A 25,980-nucleotide genomic window follows, 5' to 3' on the forward strand; every position below is an offset into this window, starting at 1 on the left:
ATAATTCACACCAGTGCGGTCAGTTCCAGGGCATTCCAGAAAAAAAAGAACATGCTGCATTTTACCTGCACTGGACTGTACTGGAACATGGTAAAACGCATCAAAAACTCACCGGAATGCACTGGAACTTATCAAAAATGCATTGGATCCCAGTACAGTGAATAAAAATGTAGGAAAAAAGAATCAGGGCGGGGCTCTGCTGCTTACCGGAACCGTTGGTAGCGGCGGAGACAATCGCGTCTGCTCCCCTCACAGCCTGGATGCCAAGTGAGGGAAAAATGGCCCCCACTTGGCTCCATAGCATTGGAGGGCGGAAGCGACTTCAAACGTCCTTTCCGCCCAATGCTTTTAAAGGGGAATAATTTTTTTTGGGGGGGGGGGGGGGGAAATGACATTTAATTGTTTCATTTTTTTATTGCATTTTAGTGTACATGTGGCATCTGAGGTCTTTTTGACCCCAGATCTCACATTTAAGAGGTCCTGTCATGCTTTTTTTCTATTACAGGGATGTTTACATTCCTTATAATAGGAATAAAAGTGACCCAATTTTTTTTTTAAAGGACAGTGTCAAAAAATAAAATAAAAAGTAAAATAAATAATAATAAAAAATTTAAAGTGCCCTGTCCCGTCGAGCTTGCGCGCAGAAGCGAACGCATACGTAAGTGGTGCCCACATATGAAAACAGTGTTCAAACCACACATGTGAGGTATCGCCGTGATTGTTAGAGCAAGAGCAATAATTCTAGCTCTAGACCTCCTCTGTAACTCAAAAGTAGTAACCTGTAGAATTTTTTTAACATCGCCAGTGGAGATTTTTATTGTAAAAGTTTGTCGCCATTCCATGAGCCGGCGCAATTTTGAAGCATGACATGTTGGGTATCATTATCTTTCACATTATATTGCATAACATTATTTTTCACAATATAAAAATAATTGGGCTAACTTTATTGTTGTCTTATCTTTTAAGTCAAAAAATTGCGCTTGTAAGACCGCTGCACAAATACAGTAAGAAAAAAAGTATTGCAACGACCCCCATTTTATTCTCTAGGGTGTCTGAAAAAAATAAAAATATAATGTTTGGGGGTTCTAAATAATTTTCTAGCAAAAAAAAAAAAAAAAAAATAATTTTAACTTTAAACACAGTCTGAAAAATAGGCCTGGTCCTTAATTTGTTAATGGGCGTGGATTTAGAGATGCAAGAGACTTATGAAAATAGACAATTATTAATGATTTTTCTATTTAAGTAAATATGGTGCTGTTTTTTATTAGAATATTTTCCTAGCTAGTTTCAATATTTTTTGTGTGATATATTCTATAGAGCAGTAATTGGCACAATATCTGCATATGTATGCCCATTGAATTATTTTATTGACAACATTAACCACTTCAGCCTCGGAAGGATTTACCCACTTCCTGACCAGGCCATTTTTTGCGATACGGCACTACGTTGGTTTAACTGACAATTGCGCGGTTGTGCGACGTTGTACCCAAACAAAATTGACGTCCTTTTTTTCCCGCAAATAGAGCTTTCTTTTGGTGGTATTGGATCACCTCTGCGGTTTTTATTTTTTGCGCTATAAAACAAAAAGAGTGACAATTTTGAAATAAAAAAAAAAATTTTTTTTTTTTACTTTCTGCTATGATACATATCCCCCAAAAAATATAAAAAAACTAATTTATTCATCAGTTTAGGCCGATATGTATTCTTCTACATATTTTTGGTGAAAACAATTTGCAATAGGCCTATATTGATTGGTTTGCGCAAAAGCTGTCACGTCTACAAACTATGGGATAGATTTAGGGACTTTTATTTATTTCTTTTATTGTTTTTACAGGTGATGGCGGCGAGCTGCGATTTTTAGCAAGACTGCGACATTGCGGTGGACAAATCTAACCCCAAATTACACTTTTTGGGGACCAGTGACATTATTACATTGATCAGTGCAATAAAAATGCAATGATCAATGTAGAAATGACATTGGCAGGGAAGGGGGTTAACACTAGGGGGCGATCAAGGGGTTAAGTGTGTTCCCTGGGTGTGTTCTAACTATAGTGAGGATGGGCTGCCAGGAACATGACAAAAATTGCTGTTCCCGATCACTGGGAACAGAAGATCTCCGACATGTCATCTGGCAGAAAAGGGATCCTCCTTGTTTACAAATCAGATCCCCGTTTTGCCCCTGTACACCGCAATCGCAGGTCACCGGCGGACCTGTGAGCACGCTCCCGCACCCACTATTTCCAATGCACCGACCGCCATACAGCTAAGGCAGTTCATGCACGAGAGCCGACTTGCCGCAGTATAATGATGGCAGCTGGTTGAAAAGAGGTTAAAGTGATATTAAACTCTCTGTTTTTTTAAGTACTTTTAGCAGCTGATTTAATCACATGCTGAGTATACAGTGTCTTTTTGTTTTTAACCCCCATTGTGTTTTTCACTGCAAATTGTGTTCAATGTTAGCACATCTCCGCGCATCGTGCATGGAGCAGCCCACTCAATTGAATGGGCCTCCCTATGCAAAACAAACACACCAAAGAAGCTCTTAGGCCTCATGCACACGAGACGCCGGTGCAAACTCTGCTGAACACATGTTTTTAAAAGCTGAAACCGGCATTTAGAAACGCCCGTTTTGCCGCGTTTAGCCGCGTTTTACCACGTTTGCGTCTAGAAGCGTCTGCAAAGCAGAGAATGACATTTTGCGACCCAACTTTGGGGCCCGGTATCTCAGGGCCACTTAGTGCTAGGAACCCCAAATTTGGTGTGCTAACACAGTGGAACTAACATTATTCTCTGCTGCAGAAGTGCTTGACATTTTGTGACCCGACTTTGGGGCCCCGTATCTCGGGGCCACTTGGTGTTAGGAACCCCAAATTTGGATATGGTGTAGTGCAGTTTAGTGTAGTTTCACTGTATTTGCACACTAAATTTGGGGTTCCTAGCTCCAAGTGGCCCCAAGATATGGGGCCCCAAAGTCGGGTCACAAAATGTCATTCTCTGCTGCAGTTTACCATCATATTTCTGTGTTTTCTGGTCCAAAAAATAGGGTTCCTTTAAAAACACTTATAAACGCAAACGCGGCTAAACGCGATACCGGCGTTTAGTCGCGTTTAGCTGTGTTTGGCGTCTGAAACGTGGAAAACTTTTGCGTCTGAACCCATTTTTTTTGCTTTTGGAAAAACAAGGTTAAACGCAGCTGCCTAAAAACGCCAAAAAACGAGACTGTGTACATGGACACATAGGATAACATTGAATGAGTTCAGGGGTAGTTGAAAAAAGTGTCCAACTGCCTCTAAACGCGCATTTAACAGCGTCTCGTGTGCATGAGGCCTTACACCTTTTTGGGTGACGAGTTTGGCTCGTTTTTATCACATGCTTTTTGCCATGGTAAAATTACTTTGCGCTTGGGGTGCCATTGAGAATTAATGGCACCCAAACCTGTGTTGAGCGTTTTGCCACAATTTTAGCAAGATCTGGAATTGCAGGCAGAATTGCAAGATTCTAACCGCGATTTAAGGTACGCAAGGTGTGAATGGGGCCTAAATCCTCTTAAAGCTGGTGCCATTTCCTTTTTCAGAGGAGCTCCTTTCACTTGCAGCATGCTATAGTGTTTCCCTTCCATGCAGGGACTGGAGTTGTGTCTCCCTACACTGTGTGCATCAGTAGAAACACACAACTCTATGATGGGAAGGCACTTCTCTGCTCCTCCCCCCTTCACTTCTCCAAGCTAACAGACTAAGGTGTCCATTTATGAAACCGTATACAGCGGTCCCGAGGATCGCCGCTGATCTTAGTTCATTAACGATTTATGAAACAGAGATGGTCAGGAGAGAACATTTTTTCAGCTGATCATCTCCACACATGGAGAAGCTGTCATTGACTGACACAGAAATGGCCAGTTTATGAAGGTGCGATCTCAGCACTTCACTGGCGATCTGAGTCCGTATTTTCCCTCCCAGATTCTCCAGCTAAGAGGTGGTGAATCGGGGAGACAATCCCGGGAAACTGAGAAGGAAGGAGGAAGATTTTTTGACTTCCTCCTTCTTTGATCAGACCTCCAAGATAGTAAACATGTCCCCCTGCCATGTTTATGTGTGTGTGTGTGTGTGTATATATATATATATATATATATATATATATATATATAGCATCACAGGGTGGTAGACAGCACACGGTATACATCATAGTGGATATTTCACGTTTATATACCATAATACCACACAAATTGGGTGTAGAAGCCTGTCACCCCTCTTATTTGCACCACATTATACAATACAACACAATTTGCTTTCTTGATGCAATTATTGCAAATTGTACTAGAGGAAAATGTTTTCCTATTCAAAGAAACATACTATCTACAAATTAGGGGTGCGGCGATGGGTTCTAATGTTGCACCTCCATATGCAAACACCTTTGTTAATATGGTTGAAGAATCTTTGATTTTTAACAATGTTTTATTCACGGAAAATTGTAAATGTTGGTTCAGATTTTTGGATGATGTGTTTGCGATATGGGAGGGCGACCTGAACACTTTATTATTATTTAATACCTATATTAATTATTTGATACCTGGTCTGGAGTTTAATATGACTAATGCCCCGTACACACGGTCGGATTTTCCGATGGAAAATGTCCGATCGGAGCATGTTGTCGGAAATTCCGACCGTGTGTGGGCTCCATCGGACATTTTCCATCGGATTTTCCGACACACAAAGTTGGAGAGCAGGAGATAAAATTTTCCGACAACAAAATCGGAAATTCCGATCGTGTGTACACAAATCCGACGGACAAAGTGCCACACATGCTCAGAATAAATAAAGAGATGAAAGCTATTGGCCACTGCCCCGTTTATAGTCCCGACGTACGTGTTTTACGTCACCGCGTTCAGAACGATCGGATTTTCCGACAACTTTGTGTGACCGTGTGTATGCAAGACAAGTTTGAGCCAACATCCGTCGGAAAAAATCCATGGATTTTGTTGTCGGAATGTCTGAACAAAATCCGACCCTGTGTACGCCCTATTATAGTTAAGAAAAAATGCCTTTCTTGGATACATGTATTAGTATGGTAAATGGGAGACTTAGTAGTGATTTATACACAAAACCAACCGATCGAAATCAACTTTTGCATTTTAATAGTTTCCACCCATCTGGGGTATTCAAATCAATTCCTAAGAGTCAGCTAATTAGGGTCAATAGAATTGTTACTAATAGTGAAGACCGAGATAAACGTTTAGATGAAATGGAAAATACATTTATTCAGAGGGGGTATCCCATAGAGACTATTAAGGATGAAAGGAGAAATATGGCCAATTAAAAGAGAACCTCTAGCATGATTAAAAGATTACCATTTGTGTCCCAATTCCATCCACATGCATTTCAAATACATGAAATTATTAAAAAACACTGGCATATATCAATTTTTTTCCCCTGAATTTCATAATCCTCCGTTTTCATTGTATCGGAAAGGTAGAACCATACACAGCAGATTGGTCAGATCTGACCAATCTCGACAAAAAACTTCAAATCTAACTTTTTTGAGACCTCAAAACCATGGATCTTATCCATGCTTAAGTTGTATTCAATGTAATTCGATGATGAAGGGAACATTTTTGACACATCCACATAGAGGCAATAAAATTGAAATAAAAGGACATCATACATGCCAGTCTTCTTATGTGATATATGTTATGTAATGTACATGTGGCTATTTTATATGTAGGTGAAACAACACAAAAAGTAAAAGATAGAATTGCCAGACATAAGTATTCAGTAAGGGATAAACTCACGAAACTACCATTGGCGGGACATTATGTTGAGATGGGACATACTGTATCGTAAGTGAATTATATGGTCAATGATGCAATGCAGTTCCCATAAATAAATGGGGGGAGGTTTAAACTTTGACCTGCATTTATTTTTATAGATCATTAAAATTAGGTTTATTGTATATGGATCATGGTTTGAATGCATTACTTTTGATTATTATATTTTTTATATATTATTTTATTTTTTCTGGACATTTGTTAATGGATTTGTATGTTTTAATACCAGGATGAAGGGAACTTTTTCTATGTGATTGGAGCGCGATTACATCTCGTATGATAATTTGTATTGGTTAATTGATGCCTAATGGATTTCTGGTGTGAAATGTAACAATATAAAATGAAGTGAGAATAATGTCAGTATACATCTTGTTCCCGTCTGAAGAAGGGCGTGAGCTTTGTAGCCCAAAACCCCTCACATTTTTGTAAATATGTGACACTGAAGAAATGACACTTTGCTACAATGCAGTGAGTGTACAGCTTGTATAACAGTGTAAATTTGCTGTCCCCTCAAAATAACTCAACACACATCCATTAATGTCTAAACTGCTGGCAACAAAAGTGAGTACACTCCTAAGTAAAAATATCCAAATTGGGCCCAAAATGTCAAAATTTTGTGTGGCCACCATTATTTTCCAGCACTGCCTTAACCCTCTTGGGCATAGAATTTCACAGGTTTACACTGGAGTCTTCTTCCACTCCTCCATGATGACATCACGGAGCTGGTGGATGTTGGAGACCTTGCACTCCTCCACCTTCCATTTGAGGATGCCCCACAGATGCTCAATAGAGTTTAGGTCTACAGGCATGCTTGGCCAGTCCATCACCTTTAATTTCAGCTTCTTTAGCAAGGCAGTGGTCATCTTGGAGGTGTGTTTGGGGTCGTTATCATGTTGGAATACTGCCCTGTGTCCTAGTCTCCGAAGGGAGGGGTCATACTCTGCTTCAGTATGGCACAGTACATGTTGGCATTCATGGTTCCCTCAATGAACTGTAGCTCCCCAGTGCAGGCAGCACTCGTGCAGCCCCAGACCATGACACTCCCACCACCATGCTTGACTGTAGGCAAGACACACTTGTCTTTGTACTCCTCATCCGGTTACCGCCACCCTTGACACCATCTGAACCAAAAAGGGTTTATCTTGGTCTCATCAGAATACAGGACATGGTTCCAATAATCCATGTCCTTAGTCTGCTTGTCTTCAGCAAACTGTTTGCGGGCTCTCTTGAGCATCATCTTTAGAAGAGGCTTCCTTCTGGGACGACAGCCATGCAGACCAGTTTGATGCAGTGTGCGGCGTATGGTCTGAGCAATGACAGGCTGACCCCTCCACCCCTTCAACCTCTGCAGCAATGCTGGTAGCACTCATACGTCTATTTCCCAAAGACAACCTCTGGATATGACACTGAGCACGTGCAGGCAACTTCTTTGGTCGACCACGGAGAGGCCTGTTCTGAGTGAAATCTGTCTCGTTAAACCGCTGTATGGTCTTGGCCACCGTGCTGCAGCTCAGTTTCAGGGTCTTGGCAATCTTCTTATAATCTAGGCCATCTTTATGTAGAGCAACAATTCATTTTTTTCAGATCCTCAGAGAGTTCTTTGCCCTGAGGTGCCATGTTGAACTTCCAGTGACCAGTATGAGAGGATGAGAGCGATAACACCAAATTTAACGAGTCACGTGACACCGGGGAGAGAAATTGGCTAATTGGGCCCAATTTGGACATTTTCACTTAGAGGTGTACTCACTTTTGTTGCTGTGTGTTGAGTTATTTTGAGAGAACAGCAAATTTACACTGTAATACTGTAAGCTGTATATTCACTACATTGTAGCAAAGTGGCATTTCTTCAGTGTTGTCACATGAAAAGATATAATAAAATATTTACAAAAATATGAGGGGTGTACTTACTTTTGTGAGATACTATATATATGTGTAGGGAGACTAATTATTTTGTTAAAATGAGGTGGGCGGTTCCTCTGAGAATGTCTGTGTACTGAGCAGTGATTATTTACCACTGCTTATTAAATGGACACCAGGGTGTTTCAGTGAATTTCTGGTACTGTCATCTCGCTATGTCTCACAAGATTACAGTAATAGGGGACGTTCTCCACTGTTTGTAGATCACTTCACTTCTCAAAAGGAAAAACAACCTACACCGCTTCATAAACAGGGACTCAGAAGTGAGCGATCTCCTCTATGTATGTTGGAGAAATTTTGGATAGAGTGGAGAAGGATTGGAACACCTGTCAGTTTTTATTGATGTCTGTGCCACCATTAGGGAGATTCACCCTTTTTGTTGGTCCTGAAAAGAGGGAGAGATTAGGGCGCTCTGGTGAGGCTGGGTATCCGATCCTTTGTAGCAGTGGAGAGATGGCACTGAAGGCAGCGCTTTGTAGAGAAGAAGCAGCTCAGCTCTGGAGGGCTATAAAAGAAAGGGAAAGGTGCCTCTAAGTGCAGTAGTTAAACGATTTATTACAACCACAATGGGATTAAAAACACTTACAAGAGAGTAAGAGGCCATAGGCATATAATGATTAGTCCTCATGCGGATCGCGGTAATCCTCGTCTGTCTGGGGGAGAAAGAGAGCCGTTCTGCAGCTGTCAGATTCCCTGATGACGTGGATTAGTGAGGAGGTGAAGATGAGGTGAGGCTGCCCGGGTTCTGGAACCAAGCTGGAATGCACGTGGCTGATGTAACATTGGGTGAAGGCGGTGGGCGGTATCCCTAATCCATGTCACCAGGGAATCTGACATCTGCAGGACGGCTCTCTACCCCAGACAGACGAGGATTACAGCGACTTGCATGAGGATTTATCATTATATGCCTATGACCTCTTACTCTCCTGTAAGTGTTTTTAATCCCATTGTGCCTGTAATAAATCTTTTAACTACTGCACTTAGAGGCGCCTTTTTCTTTCTTTTTTTTGTTGCTCCTGTTTACCATTATCATTGAAAGTGAAAGTAAAAGAAAATCCCAAATTTTGGGTTGTCCCCAGAAAGGTAATAGAGGGGAAATCTTCCAATGGGGAAACTAGTTCTGGTGACCTGGGGTTCCCCAAGGAATTCCTTTAATTTGCAGGGATTTCCCCTCATTCCCTGTTTGGCTCTGGGACAGTAAGTGAAGGAAAATACCCACAATGGGACACAGATGGTGACAAAAATCTGCTAGGTGTTTATAGCCTTCCTTTGCTTTATCCAAAATGAAAAAAAAAATGTTGCCTATAGTTTTACTTTAAGCTAACAAACTATGAAAGCCCTTTCACACTGGAGCGTTTTGCAGGCACTATAGCATTAAAAATAGCGCCTGCAAACCGCCCTAAAACAGCTGCTCCATGCACTCCAGTGTGAAAGCCTGAGGGCTTTCACACTGGAGCGGTGTGCTGGCAGGGCGTCAGAAAAAGTCCTGCCAGCAGCTTCTTTGGAGCGGTGAAGGAGCGATGAACTCACTGCTCCCCCGCTGCTGCTCCCCATTGAAATCAGTGGGGCAGTGCTGCGATACCGCCGGCAAAACACCATTTGCGGGCAGATTTAACCCCTTTTCGGCCGCTAGCGGCCGAATAGCCGTGCTAAAACGACGGTAAAGCGGCGCTAAAAATAGCGCCGCTTTACCGCTGACGCCCGGGTGCCGGCAGTGTGAAAGGGGTCTTAGGGTTTAATATTACTTTCATTTGTTTGCTACTGTGTCTAAAGGCACCTGTATTACAATTTAAACAGGTACAGTGTTCCGGAAGGTATGCACAGCACTTCACTTTTTTCACATTTTGTTATTTTACAGCCTTATTCCAAAATGTATTAAATTAATTATTTTTCTCAAAATTCTACAAACAATACATAAGTATTCACAACCTTTGCTCAATACTTTGTTGAAGCACCTTTGGCACCAATTACAGCCTCAAGTATTTTTGAGTATGATGCTACAAGCTTGGCACACTGATTTTTGGGCAGTTTCTCCCATTCTTCTTTGCAGAACCTCTCAAGCGGCATCAGGTTGGATGGGGAGCGTCAGTGCACAGCCATTTTCAGATCTCTCCAGGGATGTTCAATGGAGTTCAAGTCTGGGCTTTGGCTGGGCCACTTAAGGACATTCAGAGTCCCGTAGCCACTCCTTTTTTTATCTTGGCTATATGTTTAGGGTCGATGTTCTATTGGAAGATGAACCTTTGCCTCAATCTGAGGTCCAGAGTGCTCTGGAGCAGGTTTTTATCAAGGATGTCTCTGTACATTGCTGCATTCATCTTTCCTTCGATTCTGACTAGTCTCCCAGTTCCTGCTGCTGAAAAACATCCCCACAGCATGATGCTGCCACCACCATGCTTCATGGTAGGGATGGTATTGTCCAAGTGATGAGCGGTGCCTGGTTTCCTCGAGACATGACACTTGCTATTCAGGCCAAAGAGTTCACTATTTGTTTCATCAGACCAGAGGATTTTGTTTCTCATGGTCTGAGAGTCTTTCAGGTACCTTTTGGTAAACTCCAGGTGGGCTGTCATGTGACTTTTATTGAGGAGTGGCTTTCGTCTGGCCACTCTACCATACATGTCTGATTGGTGGAGTACTGCAGAGATGGTTGTTTTTCTGGAAGGTTCTCCTATCTCCACAGAGAAACACTGGAGCTCTGTCAGAGTGACCATTGGGTTCTTGGTCACCTTTCTGACTAAGGCCTTTCTCCCCCGATCGCTCAGTTTGGCCGGGTGGCCTGCTCTTGGAAGACTCCTGGCGGTTCCAAACTTCTTCCAGTTACGGATGATGGAGGCCACTGTGCTCATTGGAACCTTCAATGCTGCAGAAATTTTTCTGTACCCTTCCCCAGATCTGTGCCTCAATACAGTTAGGTCTCTGAGGTCTACAGACAATTCCTTGAACTTCATGGCTTGGTTTTTGCTCCTACATGTACTGTTAACTGTGGGACCTTATATAGACAGGTGTGTGCCTTTCCAAATCATATCCAATCAACTGAATTTGACACAGGGGGACTCTAATCAAGTTGTAGAAACATCTCTGCATGATCAGTGGAAACAGGATGCACCAGAGCTCAAGTTTGAGTGTCATGGCAAAGGCTGTGAATACTTACGTACATTTTTTTTTGATTTTTTATTTTGAATAACTTTGCAAAGATTTCAAGCAAACTTCACATTGTCATTATGGGGTATTATTTGTAGAATTTTGAGGAAAATAATGAATTTAATCCATTTTGGAAAAAGGCTTTAACATAACAAAATGTGGAAAAAGTGAAGCTCTGTGAATACTTTCCGAATGCACTATATATGCTGCCAGTCCAGAAAGCAGCAGGCAAGTCTATGTGTGGCCAGGTTCTGAAATCTTATTGTAGGGGTAGCAGGCACAGTCTACATGATTGTGGAAAATCTGCTCTGAATTTTGTCTTCTGGAGTTACTGCCTCCTCCGCATTCTTGCAGCCAGTCCCCTGATGATGTGTCACCGACTCCTTCCCCCTCCAGCCACTGGGGGGAAACTGATGCCTCCTGAGATATCTGACATATATATCCCAGGAGGTATCTGGGGTGGGGCTGATGACATTATCATGGAAAGAATGAATTCAAGGTGGAAGGTTGGCTATGCTTCTCCTTTAAATTGCACTATATGTAACTTTCTATTTTGTGATATAGTGTTACTGGATCTCTGTTTTTCCAACTGCTTTCTAACATTTCTTGCAGCGTACCAGAAGTGACTTATGGTCTAGCAGTGTATTTGGGCTATTTACACTTCTGGTTAGCCTGTCCATGTACAAATGAGGCTCAAAATGCTGCTGTTGTAAACCAGAGTATCTATTACCCAGTATTTTCTTACTCAACCATTGCAGGCAGGTGGGGCCATTTTCACTTGCTCTAGTTAGAAGGGCAGGTTATTGATGGGCACATAGCAGGCCTATGGGACACCAATGCACATCAGAGGAGCACTAGAAGAAGAGTGGATTGGAACAGATGATTTCTGGTAATCCTTTACACAGTGGGATTGTGAGCCCAGATGTAAGGAATGTAGAGAATTGCAGGGAACAGTGAAGAGCATACAACACAAATACAAAGATATTGTTGACGATTTGGAAGAATTGCTTTGAATAGGAGCCCAGTTTCATCTGCTCAGATTTCATGATAGGACCATCAGTCAATCTGATTGTTGTGTACATGTGAAAGAACAGGGAATGTGGTAATTTTTAGCAAAACAGTCAGTGAAACGACCATTAACTACAGAGGTCAGATTAGTAAACGATTCAAGAGTTCTTCTGTGGAATGGCAGGGCAAGAGAATGAGCATGACAGGAATTCTCAATTCTACACAAAACCAATGGAGATGAGACAACTTTGATCTTACCCACAGGTCAAACCAGCACAATACCGACAAAGGTTTTCCAGACACCTGCTTTGCCTTTCTTCAGGAGATAGGGGAGGATGGGTTAGTCCAATTTTCATACGTTTAGGCTAATCAACATTGGGTGAGCTACTCAGGATAGAAGTTGTTGGATTGTTTGCCAGGCCAAAAGAAGAGATTTAGATTACTAATACAGTGGTCAAAAAGGATTTTTCTGTTTAGGGTGGTGAAGATCCTTGGCCTCAGGATCGATTTGTAAGTGAGATTACGAATCCAAACTTGCAGTAGGTTGCAAAGTGAAGCAGGGCTGTCAGTTGTTTCAGAAGACTTAAAGGATAAGTTCATCTTAGGGAACATGTTACATCATGTTCCACCCATTTTTAGGGTGGGACATGTAACATGTTCCTGCTAATGCTGCCTCTCCCCAATCCCCCTTTTAATCGTGACAGTGGGCCGGGATCTTCTCCCCAAACCTGCTGTCCAGTGATCTGCGGATCTCAGGTGCGATGCTTTACAGGCATTTAACCTGCAAAGAGATGTGCACTCATTATTTTTTTAGAAAGGTGAACTTATGCTTTAACCGCTTGCTGACTCGCTGCAGTACATTTACTGCAGCAGGTCAGCTCGTACAGGCACAATCACAAATGTCGCGGCTTTCTTCCGGGTTGTGCTCATGTGCACTGATCTGGAAGACTGTGCTGTCATTCGCTGCAGCACAAAGCCGATCAGCGGGCTGAGTGAATGACAGAAAAGGGCCCTGTGTTGGTAAACAGCACAGGGCTCTCTACAGACGGCAGCAATGTGCCGTTTTATTCTCCCGTAGAGCAGGGAGTAAAAACTGGCACATTAAATAGTAAAAGCAGCACACAATAGTTACACACACTAAACATTGTTAGGCACACATTTAATCCATTTACTGTCCTAGATGTTAACCCCTTTCCAGTCAGTGTCATTAGTAGAGTGACAGTGTATATTATTGGTGCTGATCACTGTATTAGTGACACTGTTGATGTCAGTGGCAGTTAGTCTGTCCCCCCCGGCGTCAGTGTCAGATGGCCCACCGCACTATCGCATTCCCACTATAAATTGCTGATCACGACGATTACTAGTATAATAAAAAAAGAAAAAAAATCCAGTATCTATGCCATAGTTTGTAGACGCTATAACTTTCATGCACACCAATCGATATACCCTTATTGTTTTTTTTTTTTTTTTACCAAAGACATGTAGCAGAATACATTTTTTTATTGTTTTATAGCAGAAAATATTGCTTTTTTTCAAAAGTGTGGGTCTTTTTTGTTCATATCACAAAAAATATAAAACCCAGTAGTGATCAAATACCACGAAAACAAAGCTCTATTTGTGTGAAAAAAATGATATACATTTTGTTTGGGTACAGTGTTGCATGACCGCACAATTACCAGTTAAAGTAGCCATGGACATAAATTTATTTGGCATATGTTACTATCTGCTCATGTGGCATCTAGGATCAATTTCTTAGATCTTGATCCTAGATGCCACGTAGAAGATAGTAGCATATACCAAATGAATCTATGTCCATTTTCAGTTATAATTTATGATCACATTTCTGGACTTGTATTCAATTCTGTTTTTTAACTGTATAATAATGATAGTATTGATTTTATGCATATTTGTTTGGTCTCTCACATTAAGTCCCGGTTCATATATATATATATATATATATATAGATAGATATGCGATGCGGGAACCAGCGGGATTCTAGTGCAGGTTCCCGCATCACATGCCACCTGCCGGCGGTTCACACTGACATCTGCGAACAGCTGCGGGTGTCAGTTCAAAGTTAATGACACCCCCAGATTGGATCGCAGTGCGAAGTGCCAAATGGTGCAGGAATCGGATCGCATAGGTGAGAACACCCATGCGATCCGATTCCAGTGTGGACCAAAAAAAAGGGTCCTGCACCATTTTAGTGCAAATGCGATGCAAATTCAGCCATACGGTCTGTATGGCCGAATTCGCATCGCACAGTCATCGCATGTGATCTGTACAGCAGAAAGTGTGAACCCAACCTGAAGTCCCATTTTTTTCCTCTCCCTGTGTTGTTTTGGGGTGGAGGTTTTTCGTATATCCCAAAAAAAGTGGTCAGGGTACAGTAGCATAATGGAAACTGAGGGGTAATGTGAGCACTTGGCGTAGTGTTGCATTATCATAATACTTGGCATTAAGCCCAACTGCAGGAAACATTAAATTTATCGGCTGCACTGCAAGGGTTAATAGTTTAGTCTAGGGGACACAGAAAAGAAGATTTACTTACCCAATACTGTGATCCTCCACTCCTCAGTGCTGCTAGACTGTTTCCTAGAGCGTCTTCTCCCCTATGCTCCAGCAGTCTAAGGTCCTGATATCATCAAGGCCAGTGCAGGGTCCATAGACATGCATTGGACAATAATGCCAAGGGACAGTCCACTGCCAGAGCATGGGGTAGCACCATTAGCCTGGGGCGCAGAGGATCAGATAAGTAAAAGTGCTTCTGTTCTTCCCTAGACTAAATAAGAAATGAACCTACTGCAAAGGATAATTTTATGGTTTCTTGGAGTTCGGCTGCCTACAGATGTGGGGAATATACACTGCACTGTCTATGTGCGGTAGGAACTGCCCTTAAAAAAAATGCTACCAAACCCGTAAAGGCGTTTTTGGCAGAGGAGATATACAAAGTGTTTTCTATCGGAAAAAAACGGCCTCTTATCAATTATTTTAGTTCTGCTTTAAATCTGGGTTGGGTCAAACGACTGGAATTGAGGTGGAAGCTGCAGCCGGGAAAGCAGCATCTCTGTGATGACCTAATGGAGCAAATAAAGGCTTATTCCATCCTTCAAACTGGAACTCATTATTATGTAGGGTGTGCACAGCTTTGGCACAAGAAATTATTTTCTGCTGAAAAGTTACATACTTTGGAGGGAAGCTCAAAGAAAGACTGCAATGACAATACAGCAGTATCTAGTTCAGATTAACAGGCAGATTTTAGAGCAGTGAGGATAGAATATGGACGGACAATAGGTGAGCAGGATATAGGTATAGACCCCAAGTAAATTGGGGACAGGACAGTTTAGCAGCAGCTCAGCAATTACCAGGTATGTATACCTGCATGATACCCAGTTTTTGAAAGGCACACAGATCCTTGATGGGTGTGTGCAGCTGTGCATGTCCCTGTATGTGAAGTCATGATCACCTGGGGAGAACGGGATGAGTGACTGTTGCATACTAGCACATTATGACATTGCCTTGCAGGGGAGTCTTTTTTTTAAACTGCGGTTTACTACCGCTTTAAGTATTAAATTATAGTCAAATTTCAGGATAAGCTTAAAGTTGAATTTTTTGGGGGGCAGGAGGTGAGTTAAGGAATCATTTTAGGGATTGGGTAAGTGTTAGGGTTTGGGTGGATGTTAAGGTTAAGAGCCCTTGCACACTGGGGCGGTTTGCAGGCGCTATTGCGCTAATAATAGCGCCTGCAAACCGCCCCGAAAGTTCCGCTGCTTTCATTCCAGTGTGCAAGCCCCGAGGGCTTGCACACTGGAGCGATGCGCTGGCAGGACGGTAAAAAAAGTCCTGCTAGCAGCATCTTCGGAGCGGTGAAGGAGCGGTGTGTATACCGCTCCTTTACCGCTCCTGCCCATTGAAATCAATGGGACGGCGCGGCTATACCGCCGGCAAAGCGCCTCTGCAGAGGCGCTTTGCGGTGGTATTTAACCCTTTCTCGGCCGCTAGCGGGGGTAAAACCGCCCCGCTAGCGGCCGCATACCGACGGTAAAACGCCGCTAATAATAGCGGCGTTTTACCGCCGATGCCGCCCCAGTGTGCAAGGGCTCTTAATGTTTGGCCTGGTTAAGTGTTATCTCAGGTGTTTTTTCATACAGAATTCCGTTCAAGCTTGGCTTTCATACACACGGTCACACAAAAGTTCTCAGAACTTTCGACTGTAAAGAACGTGGTGACGTACAACACTACGACGAACCGAGGAAATGAAGTTCAAATTGTTTCCGTGCATGCGTGATTTTTTTTGCGCATCGGCATTGCATACAGACGAACACATTTTCGGATAGGAACTTTTTACGACTGAAAAATAGAGAACATGCTCTCAATCTTTTGCTGGCTGGAATTCCACCAACAAAAGTCTGATGGAGCATACACACGGTCGCAATTTCCGAAACCAAAAGCTCTCCTCTGAGTTTTCCTGGTGGCATTTCCGATCCTGTGTACGGGGCATAAGGAATAGGTTCGATTTTGGGATGAAAGTTTTGCAAAACTTTATCTTCACTTCGACACTGAAAATGAATGCATAGCAGCTAATACAGTGTGTATTTCTTATTGATGAAACGTATAACTGTTTCTCTGTCAGGCTGACCAATTTGAAGTGTTCAGTATTGTTACATGTCCATCTCTGCTTTCTGTATTGCACATTTGCATTCTACAAAAACATGCAGTTGTCCGTGCCAATGTTCCTAACCATGGAATATGGCATGTAGTATGAAACCAACTCAAGGGGCTCCATTGTTTGATGGTTATTTCCTCTAGCTATTTAATCACAATGAAATAGTTCAGTAGAGGATTTCCATGACATTTTGTGCTTGGTAAATATAAATGCAGTCCTTCCAAGCCCTGATAGAAACGCATGATAGCTTTGATAAAATTGTTTTGGTGGAATCTAATCTAACAGTATTTTAAAACATGAAAATGGCATAAGCATTTTACAGAGCAAAAGTAAAAGTAGTGTAATTTTTTGCACAAAACGTTGTATATGTTGTTTTGATTTCATGTGGCTTTAATAGCTTTATTTTTGTAAAGCAAAAATGGTATCTAAATAACATTTATACTAAATAAGTAATTTGAAATAAATAGTAAAAAAACATACCAACATCAGGTTCAAACATATAAAGGACAATTCAATAAAGCACTTGGAACACTTTTTTGGCGGTATTGGCCCATTAGAAAAATCTGCATCTAATTTAATAAAGCCTTGTGAAAGTTTATTTAAAGTAGAACTATAGGCAAAATTGCAAAACTGTTTTTTTTTTCACAAAATAGAGTAATACCCCGTACACACGGTTGGATTTTCCGATGGAAAATGTGTGATAGGACCTTGTTGTCGGAAATTCCGACAGTGTGTGGGCTCCATCACACATTTTCCATCGGAATTTCCGACACACAAGGTTTGAGAGCTTGCTATAAAATTTTCCGACAACAAAATCCGTTGTCGGAAATTCCAAACGTGTGTACACAAATCCGACGCACAAAGTGCCACGCATGCTCAGAATAAATTAAGAGACGAAAGCTATTGGCTACTGCCCCGTTTATAGTTCCAACGTGCGTGTTTTATGTCACCATGTTCAGAACGATCGGATTTTCCGACAAGTTTGTGTGACCGTGTGTATGCAAGACAAGCTTGAGCCAACATCTGTTGGAAAAAATCCATGGATTTTGTTGTCGGAATGTCCGATCAATGTCCGACCACGTGTACGGGGCATAAATGAGGGTTATAACCCCTGTTATAGATAAATAAATAAACAGAGAGGCTGAATCTCTCCGCAGAGGTAACAATAAAAACTGACAGGTGTTCTAATCCCTCTCCACTTGATCCAAAATAACAAAAAAACATTTTGCCCTTAGTTAGACTTTAAGAGTTCTAATATGTGTAAAAGATTCCGGAAGTATGTATTTAGGCAGCTTTCACATTATGTTGCTTGGCTGTGAAAAATTAAAAAAGAATTACCGCCATTTGGTAGCTAATGCCCATACATAGGTCAAATTTCAAACAAATGTTCTTTTAAAAATCAGAAAATTTGCACGTTTTGTGATCCGCTGGTACTGATTGATTTAGAAAGTCGACCAACCAACCCTCCAGTTTCACCTCATGTTGCTACAGAAAAGAATTTTCGTGGCCGGGAATCTTATTTTCTTTCCAGGTCACAGCTCATGCACATTTCTTTTTTGATTATATTTTTCGCACGATTCTCCCATCACTAATTAGAAACTTGTTTTTGTTTTTCAAAAAATTTCCAACATGCAGATCACTCAAATTCGATGGCGCATTAAAAATTGGCCGATGCTGCAGCCCACTAATGGTGTGAAATTCGAATGGAAATTCTTAGTTATGATTTTGGAAAGAAAATTCTTTTGGAATTCAACTCATGTATGGCCAGCTTTAGTTGGAATACAGAGACAGGCCAGAGTGCTGGGGTGTTGTGTGTTTGCTGCCTAATGGCTTTATAATCTGCTGACTACTCTCTGCTGTCAGTCACAAGGGAGGTGGACTTGGTGGGGAACTTGTCTCTCAGCATCTTCATAAGGCTTTGCCAGCTCCACAACAAACTCCTATGAGTGATGCAATCACTGAGCAGGGAGCAAACTTTTCTTTTGTAAAGAATGCAGTACCTTACTTTTTTCCTATAATGAAAAAACTTTTCCTATTGGCTGCTGAAATTGGCCAAACTGACAGTTAAATAGAGCTTCTAAAGGCTCGATTCACACAGGGGCAACACGACTTCAACGCGACTTTGCAACACGACTTCAACCCGACTTCAACACGACTTGTGGATCCGACTTTCAATGAACGGGGATCCGACTTGGATCCCCGCCACTGTGTTTGGTATGAATCTTAAGGGGGAACTCCGCGCCAATTTTTAAATAAAAATCCGGCATGGGTTCCCCCCCCAGGGGCATACCAGGCCCTTGGGTCCGGTATGGATCTTGAGGGGAACCCCCCTACGCCGAAAGGACGGCGTGGGGGGTCCCCCCAATCCATACCAGACCCTTATCCGAGCACGCAGCCCGGCCGGACAGGAATGGGGGTGGGGACGAGCGAGCGCCCCCCCCCCCCTCCTGAACCGTACCAGGCCGCATGCCCTCAACATGGGGGGGGTTGGTGCCTTGGGGCAGGGGGGCGCGCTGCGGCCCCCCCACCCCAAAGCACCTTGTCCCCATGTTGATGAGGACAAGGGCCTCTTCCCGACAACCCTGGCCGTTGGTTGTCGGGGTCTGCGGGCGGGGGGCTTATCGGAATCTGGGAGCCCCCTTTAATAAGGGGGCCCCCAGATCCCGGCCCCCCACCCTATGTGAATGAGTATGGGGTACATGGTACCCCTACCCATTCACCTAGGGGAAAAAAAGCGTCAATAAAACAAACAGTACACAGGTTTTTTAAAATAATTTATTAGGCAGCTCCGGGATCTTCTTCCGACTTCGGGGGTCCTCTTCCGACTTCGGGGGTCTCTCCGCCGTCTCCTCCCGGTGTCCGCATCTTCTGCCGGCTCCTCCGCTATCTTCTGCAGCTCAATTGCTAGCGGTGGTCCGGACTTCTGCCTTCTTCTTTTCTTCCAGAGATGTTGACACGACGCTCTCTCCAGCTGGAATGGTCTCTGAACGCTCCGCAACGGACTTATATAGGCGGTGACCCCGCCCCCTTATGAGGTCACTGTCCCAGGGCATGCTGGGGCTGTGCCGTCATAAGGGGGCGTGGTCATCACCCGGTGACCACGCCTCCTAAAACGTCACAGACCCAGCATGCCCAGGGACTGTGACGGCATAAGGGGGCGGGGTCACCGCCTATATAAGTCCCTTGCAGAGCGCACAGAAACCATTCTGGCTGGGGAGAGCGTCGTGTCAACATCTCTGGAAGAGAAGAGGGAAGAAGATGATCCAGAGGTCCGGACCACCGCTGGCAAAAGAGCGCCAGAAGATAGCGGTGGAGCCGGCAGAAGATGCGGACACCGGGAGAAGACGCCGGAGAGACCCCCGGAGTCGGAAGAAGATCCCGGAGCTGCCTAATAAATTATTTTAAATACCTGTGTACTGTGTTTTTTATTGACGCTTTTTTCCCTAGGTGAATGGGTAGGGGTACCATGTACCCCATACCTATTCACATAGGGTGGGGGGCCGGGATCTGGGGGCCCCCTTATTAAAGGAGGCTCCCAGATTCCGATAAGCCCCCCGCCCGCAGACCCCGACAACCAACGGCCAGGGTTGTCGGGAAGAGGCCCTTGTCCTCATCAACATGGGGACAAGGTGCTTTGGGGTGGGGGGGGCCGCAGCGCGCCCCCCTCCCCCAAGGCACCAAACCCCCCATGTTGAGGGCATGCGGCCTGGTACGGTTCAGGAGGGGGGGGGGCGCTCGCTCGTCCCCACCCCCATTCCTGTCCGGCCGGGCTGCGTGCTCGGATAAGGGTCTGGTATGGATTGGGGGGGACCCCCCACGCCGTTTTTTCGGCGTAAGGGGTTCTCCTCAAGGTCCATACCAGACCCAAGGGCCTGGTATGCCCCTGGAGGGGGAACCCATGCCGGATTTTTATTTAAAATTTGGCGCGGAGTTCCCCATTTGAGCACAAGTCGCATGCCGAAGTCGGATCATGCGAGACGGCGATCCGACTTCAATGATAGTCAATAGGCTGAAGTCGGATCAAAGTCGGATCCAAGTAGTACAGGGAGTACGCTCTGAAGTCGGAGCGACTTCAGTAGTGTCTATTAAGACGCTCCCATGCACTGTAATGTGAATCTCTTTCTGGGGCGACTTGGGGCGACTTGAGGGCTTACAAGTCGGATCCCAAGTCGCGGTAGTGTGAACCGAGCCTAAGGGAGGAAATAGTTATCAGTAGTTTTATTTAGAAGAGGAGTTGTCTTCTCTAGTGAACCAGCAGCAATAGTTTCCATTGTAGAGATAAGCACTGTCTTTTTAAAGCTGCTATTTAAATGTGCAAATAAGTATACTTGGCGATTTATTGACATACTAGTTGAGATGATATATCTTTTTCTTTTTTTTTTAAAAAGTATATAAATAAACTTCCTTTCAGCAGTGGTGATTTAGCTTAACCCTTGTGTAACAAGGTTTTACTGCAGTGGAAGCCTATGACTTTAAAGGCCCAATCATATCTTTGTGCTGCAGTGTTATTCACGTTACATGGATTGCTGGGTTGCATTGTCATTCATTTCATAGTGGATTGCAGTGCGCTGCGTTCAAATTTTGAGACAGATGTAATCTTAGTTTTTCCCTTTTTGCATTGGATGTCAAGGTGTGACATAAAGTGCATTAATGCATCGCAAACATGAAAGTAAGGCCTTAATGGAAACGCAATCACAAAGCGAGCCGGTGTAACCAGTAGGGATGTGCAGATGTCAGCTTATAATATGAATAGGTAGTGAATTTCTGTTCATCATTTACACAAGAAAAGTATTCAGTTGCCATTGTAGTTGACATGCGCCTAATATAATTGTAATGTGGTTACAAGGAGAAGAAAGAAGCTAAGGTAACTACCCTTTGTTTTGCAAATAACCCTTCTGTTCTATAAAGTGGACCTCTCAAGTTTGTGTGAATACATTCTGACATTTCACAATATACAGCAACAATATAAATTTTCATAAAAAGCATTTGCCATTAAAAAGCAGTCCTTGGGCTTCAGTCAAGTGACATTAGGCTGAGATGATGTCTTCAGTCTGCTGCAAGCAGGAAGAAGAATTTTCTGCGTCTCCTCTGTTCCTATGGAAGTGCAACATTGAAACTTTGTAGCAAGCCAAAAGGTGAGGGCTGCGGTGGGGGGGGGTACATTTTTTTTAGACACTTGTGATGACAGAAATGAAATGCACAGGCACCAGGATTTGGGTGATTGTGGCACTATTGAGCCATCGTGTCATTTTAGAAAGGAGATGCCTACTTGGATGTTGCCTAAACAAAGATGGCGTTATTCTTCTCTGTGGGAGGTAATAAAATACCTGTAATTGTTACAGATTACACAACATGCTCTTAATATAAAAAACTGATGCTAAGCCCCGCTTTGAACTGTCTGTATCTAACCATTGATTGATGGACGTCTCTGCAAGATTTCTACAGATTGGATTTTTGCAGGCAGAGAAGAGGTGATAACAGGACTTGCTCACAAATGTCAGATGGTTCAAAGTGGGGAGCACTCAGAAATCTGTAATCTTTTTGTTCTGTTACTAATCCTACTCCCCAGTTGCCATGTACAGCAGCATACCTTTATTCTGGCTTGGGAAGAGCTTTAGGAGCACATTGCGAGTATGAAGTGCGTGCCTAAGCATTGTTTTGAGACACCGGAGATTGTGTGCAAGGAGAGATGCTATTGGGATGCTCACAGGGATCAAACCTGACCTAACTTGCTAAATAATAAATAACTGATTAAAAAATTCTAAGTAATTTCAAGTCTGAGTGATGTAACTGTTCCCATATATTAGCCTTAATTTATTCCTATGCTATAAAATAAATCGTATAAGTGAGTTTGCACCGATAAGAGTAATGCTAGCCAAACATGCAGGCTAAACAGTGTGAATGGAGAGAGAGCCCATTCCAGCTATTGTATTCATACAGCCTCAGAGCCTGTGGCTGACTCAATACCCGACCAGTGACTGCATTTGATAGGGGATCACGTGTGGGAGATGTGGGTTGGCAACCAGTTGTCCCTAGGATCTAGAAGTCATATAACACATGCTACAAGTGGCTGTGTCTGTTTTAGGAGAAGAAATAAGTCTGGGCATGATGGAATACCAGGGAAGGTTCTCCCGGATGAAGTATGAAAGAACCCTGGAGAACTCAAGTAGGGCAAGTGAGGCAAAGCCCAGAGGTCATAGCCTATGAGAGCTGTTGCCTTGCAAAAGAAAGGTTGAGCTAAGGGTATCAGTGGGGCTCCCTGAATTTGGGTGCACACTAGACAATGACCTCACTTTCTGTGAGTGGGGGTCACTGAGATTATTACAAAAATAATGTATGATTTAACACTTGTACTTCATTATTATTATTATATTATTATACGAGATTCAGCTCCAACAGTTTACGCAGCGCTTTACAATGTATAAGGGGGACAACACAATTACAGTACAGTTCAATACAAAAGGTACAGGAGGGCCCTGCTCCTAGAGCTTACATTCTAAAGGGAGGGGGTGGTGGTACAAAAGGTAATAGCTGCAAAGAATGATTTGATGGGAGTGGCTCAGGGACAGTTATGTGGGTGTGGGATACTCTTCCCTGAATAAATGATGTGCATGTTTTAATCAGTTAAGAAATTAACAAAATGAGAAAAACACTGTTATACAAATTTGCACAGTTATAACCAGACACAGAATCTTATCAAATTTGCAGAATAAGGGAAAACACACAAATTAGAAACGACAGAAAGGAAATTGCACAGAAACCACAATGTTATATATAATTACAAAGCTAGGGAAATAAAACATGTCTTTAGAGTTCAACCAAAAACTTCTTGAATCTTGAATAACCCCGACCCTTGGGTGATCCAGGGGAAGTAAAACATCCTTCATAAACGGTGGTATCCCATTATAATTTGTTCTTTTGGAAAGCAACCAATCCATTTTTGAAATTATATGCTGAAGCTGCTGGAAGTGATTCCTATGTAAGACCACTTACACTTCAAAACTCAAATTTGGAATTGTTTTTCACATAAACTGGGTATGGAAGGTTCAGTAGATTATGTGACTTCCAAGTATCCCCTTTGAGTTTGGATGGTCACACCGGATTGAATTGGCTGTAATTGCAGAGTTATGCAAATACAGGATCTGTTTCCCAGAATATGGTAATGATAGTGGACCCTCAATGGTAAATTCATAGCTAAAGAGGTACTCCACCCGGAAATAAAAAATAAAAGTCAGCAGCTACAAATACTGTAACTGCTGAATTTTAATAAAAAAAACAAAAACTTAGGGCTGGGTTTACACTATTGCGAATTGGATGCGAGTTCCCCTCATCCAATTCACATAGCAGGAGATTTTGACCGGCTCTCTATGGAGCCGGTTCACACATCTCTGCTGTGGATCCGGTGCGGATTTGCACAGGAGCCCTGTGCGTCTTTTGGTCCGTTTCAGGTCCCAATTCAGCCAAAAATTTGGACTAAAATCAGACCTGAAATGGTGAACGAGGACGCACCGGACTCCTGCTGTGTACCACATGTGGCAATAGTGTTGAACCCAGCCTAATGCCCCGTACACACGGTCGGATTTTCCGACGGAAAATGTGTGATAGGACCTTGTTGTCGGAAATTCCAACCGTGTGTAGGCTCCATCACACATTTTCCATCGGATTTTCCGACACACAAAGTTTGAGAGCAGGATATAAAATTTTCCGACAACAAAATCCGTTGTCGGAAATTCCGATCGTGTGTACACAAATCTGACGCACAAAGTGCCACGCATGCTCAGAATAAATAAAGAGATGAAAGCTATTGGCCACTGCCCTGTTTATAGTCCCGACGTACATGTTTTACGTCACTGCGTTCAGAATGATCGGATTTTCCGACAACTTTGTGTGACCGTGTGTATGCAAAACAAGTTTGAGCCAACATCCGTCAGAAGAAATCCTAGGATTTTGTTGTTGGAATGTCCGAACAAAGTCTGACCATGTGTACGGGGCATAATAGTTCAGGGATCCAGCGCTGTTCAAATCAGGGCGAGTTCTTCGCTGGTCTTCTTCCCAGTGCTGCCATCTTGGTCGTGGGAATCTGGCTGTTACTTCCTGGTGCTTCCCATCTGGCTTCCAAATGCGCGTGCACGAGTATCACTGCGGTTTCTGAGTGGACTCACAGCCTCCTGGCACCCGTGATGTTTCCCAGAAGGTTTTGGGCCGGCTGTACAACTTCTGCTTGGACCACCAAAGTGATCTGCTCCAAGATAAAAACAATCAAAAGTTGTGGGGGAGAGAGAGACAGCGGAATTTCCCTTTTTAGGTGAAGTTCCACTTTAACAGCAAATGTTTTTATCTCCCAGAGATTTTACTTTAGCCATTACATTACTATGAAAACAAAAGAGCTTTTTCTAAATTTTGGCAAGTGTTTTTTTGTGACTTTTCAGAAGGTCATCCCTCGGAAAATAATTATAATCTGTAGTTGCACATTTGTGAAAAGATTAGAGGACAGCTGGCCATACACATTGGAGGAATCACTGCGTAACTGAAACAAAATTCCTCAACTAAAAAAATACAATTTTCAGCAAACGCATATCAGGTTATGATTATGACTTAACAGTAACAGTGGAGAACACTAGGGACCCTACCAGATGTTTCTTACCCGGCCAGTACAGTTTTTTAATTTAACACTGAAAATAGTAACAAACAGAGCAAATGAAAAAATTTGCAGAAATCTTATCGCTAAAGGTAGAAGGGGGAAGGGTTCATAAAGGGCTAGTTAGAATTAATTGAACTCCGAGATAAGCAAATATTGTCTAAATACAAGAGGTATGTGTATTCTTACTTTAATCTGTGTGCTCTGTGTATTTTTTCCAGATCTGTGCAGTGATCCAATGTTAAAGCTGAACTCCGGGTTAGGCAAATATTGTCTAAATACAAGAGGTATGTGTACTATTGCTTGAATCTCAACATATGTACAGTATTTCTTCAAGATCTGTGCAGTAATCAGGTGTGAAACGTTGCCGAAATCCCCATATAAGAGACTGGTTACTGCTACTCTGTCTCCTTGCAGGGTGACTTGTCTTGTATCTGCCCCTCCTGGGGTTTTCTGCAGGCAGCCTGTAATGGGTGGGCTCTGCTGGGTCCTTCCCCCAGCTCTGCTCTCTGCGCAGAATATGTACAGTCCAGGAATGATGTCACTGGTACTTTTATAAGGAAATGTCAGGCTTTGAAATGCATTTAACACGCACAAAACTTTATATAATTTGTGGCTATTGAGAGTTTTTGTGCACGGAGTTCAGCTTTAAACTTTGCCTCTGTGCAGGAGCTGCTGGGTCCCTCCTCCCCGACAGCTCTGCTTTCTGCACAAGCTAAGTATAGCACAGTAATGAATGATGTCACTGCTACTTTTACAAGGGCTTGCAAAGGCATTTGGTGCACA

At 43.0% G+C, this 25,980-nt stretch overlaps 1 protein-coding gene across 1 annotated transcript in view; it reads left to right on the forward strand.

Moving 5' to 3' along the window:
- The window catches only part of RHBDF1 (rhomboid 5 homolog 1), a 243,312-nt gene that overhangs the window by 34,121 nt on the left and 183,211 nt on the right, over positions 1-25,980 (forward strand). Inside the window, exon 2 of the mRNA XM_073633039.1 lies at positions 25,416-25,481. The gene's annotated coding sequence lies outside the window, so the exon portion shown is untranslated. The remainder of the gene's footprint in view (positions 1-25,415; positions 25,482-25,980) is intronic.

The sequence above is a fragment of the Aquarana catesbeiana genome, linkage group LG06 (genome assembly GCF_042186555.1).
Source record: "Aquarana catesbeiana isolate 2022-GZ linkage group LG06, ASM4218655v1, whole genome shotgun sequence".
NCBI classification, from domain to species: Eukaryota; Metazoa; Chordata; class Amphibia; order Anura; family Ranidae; genus Aquarana; species Aquarana catesbeiana.